Here is a 6,000-nt window from a genome sequence, read left to right as displayed (position 1 = left end):
ACTGTCTCTATGTGATGCCAATTTGTACTTCCCAAGCGCTTAGTACAGTGCTCTGCACATAGTAAGCGCTCAATAAATACGATTGATTGATTTATTGATTGATTGATTGATTTGCCCACCGGCTGGGAGGAGGCCTACACTTTCGAAGGAGCGAGATATTATATAAATGAGACATGATCACATAAGGGTCTGGTTCTCCCCCTCCTCATCCCCCCCGCCTTACCTCCTTCCCCTCCCCACAGCACCTGTATATATGCATATATGTTTGTACGGATTTATCACTCTATTTATTTTATTTGTACATATTCTATTTATTTTATCTTGTTAGTATGTTTTGTTGTCTGTCTCCCCCTTCTAGACTGTGAGCCCGCTGTTGGGTAGGGACCGTCTCTAGTTGTTGCCAACTTGTACTTCCCAAGCGCTTAGTACAGTGCTCTGCACACAGTAAGCGCTCAATAAATACGGTTGAATGAATGAATGAATGAAATAGCATGGGTGGACTGACTAGGTGTGAATGAGGTTGTTGTTAAAGTAAGATGATATGACAAAGGGATGAGTGTGTGAAGTTTTCATCTAGGCATTGTTCTGCCGAACTCTGTTGAAAACGTGGCTGAAGAATAATTTTGGTGTGGTTGTAATCATGTCATATTCATGGAGACCATTATTATGATCATCTTCATGTAATCCTGAATAGCTGTGAATAAGAATGCAAAGATTTTTTCCAATAATATCCACTCATCAAGTTCCTGTCCAAAGAGTTTGAAAGGATGTGCCCCAAAACTTATCCATATGTAGTTCTATAGCTATAGATTTTTGCAAGACTTGAGAACTCCAACAGGACTTTCATCTTTAGTGTCTTGAGATACTTGGAAACAATGCATTTCTTGCCCAATGTAGTATTTACTATAGGTGATTAAGAGAGAAAAAATCCCATTCCTGTTCTTAATAACGTGATCAGATGTCCTATTTTATAACCAGACAGTCGATTTTCAGCTGCTCTGGTATCATTCTGATGTGGATATGATACATGGGACCTGAGCCCCATATGGGACAAGGACTGTGTCTGACCTGATTATCTTGTAGCTACTCCAATGCCTAGTACAATGCTTGGCCCACATTAAGAGCTCCAGGAACATTTAATTTATGACATGTGCTCAATACGAAAATGTCTTCTCTTCATGTCCATGAATATGTTTGATCCACAAAAATTGAATCAGAATTGTATTTATACCTATCTGATCATGGTATTGCTCTACCTCATTACACTAATTTTTTAAAACATAATTAACCACAAAAAGCAGTCTCCATCTCTAGGAGTTACAGTTTAAAAATAATCCAGACAAGAAGACACAGAATATAATTTTTATTTTACTTAAGGGAATGATGGAAGTAAAATATACACACATTATCACCCAGTCCATTAAATTGTGAGCCCCACTGGGGCAGGTCTAACCTGATAATCTTGTATCTACCCTAGCACTTATTACAGTGCGTGACATGTAGTAAGTGTTTTGTAAATTCCATTGTCACCATCATCACCTCTATAGCCTTTAATAGATTTTGTTTTCTTGACATTTTATTAGCAATATGATAATCTTGTGAAATAAACAGAGAAGAGAAGCAGTTGAGAGAAGTCTCATGAATGTAAGTACAAGAGAAGGATCTGGGTGGAACTGTTTGTGGGAAGGGAGAAGGGAGCTTGAAAAAAATACGAGGAATGAAAGGAGGCAGAGGGAGAACAGAAGCCATATAAATGGAGGCTACCAGCACCGAAGAAGGTGGTAAAGATTAGAAGAAGGACGAGAAGGTGGAAACAGATAATGTTCTCCTATTTGTGAGAAAATATTCATTCATTCGTTCATTCAATCGTATTTATTGAGCACTTACTGTGTGCAGAGCACTGTACTAAGCTCTTGGGAAGTACAAGTTGGCAACATATAGAGACGGTCCCTACCCAAAAGCGGGCTCACAGTCTAGAAGGGGAATAACAGTCTAGAAGGGGGAGAAAATATAAATATAACACACTCCACAACTTCCAGTCTTGGCCTGTCAGTTCTGGTCCTCCAGTCTCCTCTGTTCTTTCCTCAAAAGGTTAGTGGAAGAAAAGTAAATCGAGGGGATTGTTGTAGTCCTTAGGTAACTCTAGGTCAGTATCTTTTCACAGTGGATTAAATAGTCATCCTTTAGCATCTTGCTAGAACTCTCAGCTTCCAGGTGAAGACATCATTAATGGAATAAGCAAAATCCATTGAGAAATTCCACTTCCTCACAGAAGCTGGGACATTCAGACATGACATGCTTCATCCATTCTTTTTCTCCTCAACCTACTTAGGAAGGAATTTACTTCCCAGAAAATGAGACAGCTAAGAAAGCAACAGCTATAACAGCCTAACCACTCAGCAATGAATCTGATAGATCAGGCTTTGAGAGCTACTTCTTTACTTGAACTATAGGTTAGTGAGTAAGGAGGGAGGTGAAGAGAAGTCATGCCAAATTTGGAGTGGTGATTATCTCAGATTTACTTATGACCAAGCCTTTTCCTGGCAGCAGAGCATGCTAATAATAATGATGGCTTACTATGTGCCAAGCACTGTGGGGATACAAGGTATTCAGGTTGTCCCACATGGGCTCACAGTCTTAATCCCCATTTTACAGATGAGGTAACTGAGACACAAAGAAGTTAACTGACTTGCCCAAAATCACATAGCTGACAGGTGGCAGAGCCGGGATTAGAGCACATGACCTCTGGCTTCCAGAGCCGGGCTCTTTCCAGTGAGCCATGCAGCTTCTCTAGCAAGCAGTGATGGAAAGAAGAGGGGGAGGGATGACATCTAAGTTTGATCCTGAACAAGTTGAATACAGGGCTTGGAGAGGAAGAGAAAATTAGAGGAAGGAGAATGAAAATAAGGAGAAGAGGACTGGGAAAGGGTCACTGAGGAGCAGAATAGCTTATTGGAAAGAATATGGGTCTGGGAGTGAAATGACCTGGTTCTAATCCCAGCTCTGCTACTTGCCTGCTGTGTGAGCTTGGGCAAGTCACTTAACTTTGCTGTGTCTCATTTTTCTCAGCTGCAAAATGGGGATGCAATGCCTGTTCTCCCTTCTACTCAGACTGTGAGCTTTCTATGGGACAGGAGCTGTATCTAATCTGATTATCTTTTATCCACTCCAACACTTAGACTGTGCTTGACATGAAGTAAAGACTTAGGAAATATCATAATTATAATTAACATTGAGCTAACTAGTGCCCTGTTAGTCTCAAGAACACAGCCGACAGGGATACTGACTTTATCTCTGGGAATAGTTTAAGCCTAAAGAGAATCCCTTAACAATTCTAGCATAGGGAATTCTAGGATTCTACCTGTTCTGTCAGACATCAGGCATAGCACAGAGGAAATTTCAATATAATGGTGGAGAAGGCAGTAGCAAGCCTTAGTGTCAAAAGCACGGGCCCCAGGCCTCAAAAGCATAGGTCAGGGAGTCAGAGGATCCAAGTTCAAACCTCAGCTCTGCCCCTTGCCAGCTATGTGACCTTGGACAAGTCACTTAACTGCCCTGTACTTCAATTTCTTCATCTATAAAATGGGGATTCAATACCAGTTCTCTTTCCTGTAAAGACAGCAAGCCCCATCTGCGACAGAGACTCTGCCTTGCCACTTTTCCAGAGCTAAGCACAGTCCTTGGCACAAGGTAAGCACTCAACAGATACCACAATTATTTTTATAATAGTTATCTAGCCCAAATAAATGAATGAAATTGGCTTTTCCAGCCTGTAATTATGCAAGCTGTCACCCATCTTTAAAGATGAATTGAGATTACTTAAAGTGCTCTCATGTGCATGGCAGAGAGATAGGAGTCAGAGAATGCTTACATTGATAGAATACTCATCTTTTTCTCTGTTTTAATTTATCGGATCAGATTATGCCAACACCTAAGAAAGTGTTCCAGAGAAATGACACCCTGGTCATGGAATTTATTCTGATGGGCTAACAGATCGTCTGGAACTACAGTCTGTACTCTTTGTGCTCTTTCTAGTTATCCACCCCACCACAGTGGTAGGAAACCTTGAGTTACTGATGCTGATCTGGATAGATTCTCGGCTTCACACCCCCATGTACTTTTTGTCCCGAGTTTGTCCTTTCTGGATCATCGTTATTCCACACATGTCACTCCCAAAATGCTGATGGATTTCTTATCAGAAAAGAGAACCATTTCTTTGGCTTCCTGTTTAGTGCAGTGTTATTTCTTCATCGCCATGATGATTACAGAATACTACATCCTGGCTGTTATGACCTATGACCGGTACGTGGCCATCTGTAGACCCTTGTTTTACCACAGCAGAATGACGAGGGCTGTATGTCTACGCTTAGTGGTTGCTCCATATATATATGGATTTCTTAGCGGGCTGATGGAAACCATGTGGACGTATCACTTGATGTTCTGCGACTCCAACACAATTAAACATTTCTACTGTGCTGATCCCCCTCTCATAAGACTGGCTTGCTCCAATATGTCAATGTTTATAGTGGCCGGCTTTAAGCTCTCCAGCTCACTCCTGATCATCCTCATTTTGTACGTCTTCATTCTGATAGCCGTTCTGAGGATGTGCTCTGTTGAGGGCTCTCTTCCTCCCTTCAAAGCCCTACTGAGAGCTCACCTCCTCCAGGAGGCCTTCCCAGGCTGAGCCCCCCTTTTCCTTTCCTCCTCCTCCTCCTCCCCCCCTACCTCCTTCTCCTCCCCACAGCACCTGTATATATGTTTTTACAGATTTATTACTCTATTTATTTTACTTGTACATATTTACTGTTCTATTTATTTTGTTAATGATGTGTACCTAGCTTTATTTCTATTAATTCTGATGACCTGCCCACATGTTTTGTTTTGTTGACTGTCTCCCCCTTCTAGACTGTGAGCCCGTTGTTGGGTAGGGACCGTCTCCATATGTTGCCAACTTGAACTTCCCAAGTGCTTAGTACAGTGCTCTGCACACAGTAAGCGCTCAATAAATACGATTGAATGAATGAATGAATGAATGAATGAAAAGGAGGAAAACCTTCTCCACCTGTGGATCACATTTGATAGTGGTGACTGTATTCTATGGAACTCTTTTCTGAATGTATGTAAGACCCCCAGCTGATTGCTCTGTAGAGCAATCAAAAATAATAGCAGTTTTCTATATCTTTGTGACTCCCATGCTAAATCCCCTTATCTGTAGCCTGAGGAACAAGAATGTGAAGGAAGCTTTCTGGAAAATCGTCAGAAGAAACCCACTTTCCAAATAAAACTGAATATTGAATACATCATTATGATAAAACAGTAAAGTATGTATTGAGGAAGCTTGATTCAGCTTAATCGTTTGAACTATAACATAGCTGTATGGAAGAGATATTTTATTAACCTCAGGGCAATAATAGAAAATGATCCATTTCCTGATAGGGAGTAAAGGAAAAGCTACTGATAAGCAGGGAAAATGAACAGATCTTTTACACTTTTATAAAGGAGAAATATCAATATCTAACTGTATTTCCAATTTTCATACACTATTGAGCACTTACTGTTATGCTATGAGCGCAGTAAAAAGCACTGTGGAGAGTACAATAGAGATGGTAGTTACGATCCCTAGCACTTGCCACTGAGTTCTGCACATGTCAAGTGCTCCTTAAATATCAATCAATCAGTAATATTTATTAAATGCTTACTTTGTGCACAGCATTACACTAACCACTTGGAGGAGTCCATTCTAACAGAGATGGTAGGTACATTCCCTTCCCACAGTATTATTCATTCATTCAATCACATTCATTGAGCGCTTACTTTGTGCAGAGCACTGTACTAGGCGCTTGGGAAAGTACAATACAACAATAAACAGACACATTCCCTGCCCACAACGAACTTACAGTCTAGAGGTAATATTAACCAGAACACTAACAAAGACAGCTCTTTATCGAGAGAAGTTTAAGTGAAAGATTTCTTCTCTGCTCAGTAACAACTGAGCACAGT

The 6,000-nt window shown here is 40.7% G+C and overlaps 1 pseudogene; it reads left to right on the top strand.

The window, feature by feature from the left end:
* Window positions 1-3,921: 3,921 nt before the first annotated feature.
* On the top strand, window positions 3,922-5,282 carry LOC119923651 (annotated as a pseudogene).
* Window positions 5,283-6,000: the final 718 nt, after the last annotated feature.

The sequence above is a fragment of the Tachyglossus aculeatus genome, unplaced genomic scaffold (genome assembly GCF_015852505.1).
Source record: "Tachyglossus aculeatus isolate mTacAcu1 unplaced genomic scaffold, mTacAcu1.pri scaffold_212_arrow_ctg1, whole genome shotgun sequence".
Classification (NCBI taxonomy): Eukaryota; Metazoa; Chordata; class Mammalia; order Monotremata; family Tachyglossidae; genus Tachyglossus; species Tachyglossus aculeatus.
The sequence above is the reverse complement of the archived record's forward strand: the minus strand, read 5'-3'. Positions and strand labels throughout refer to the sequence as shown.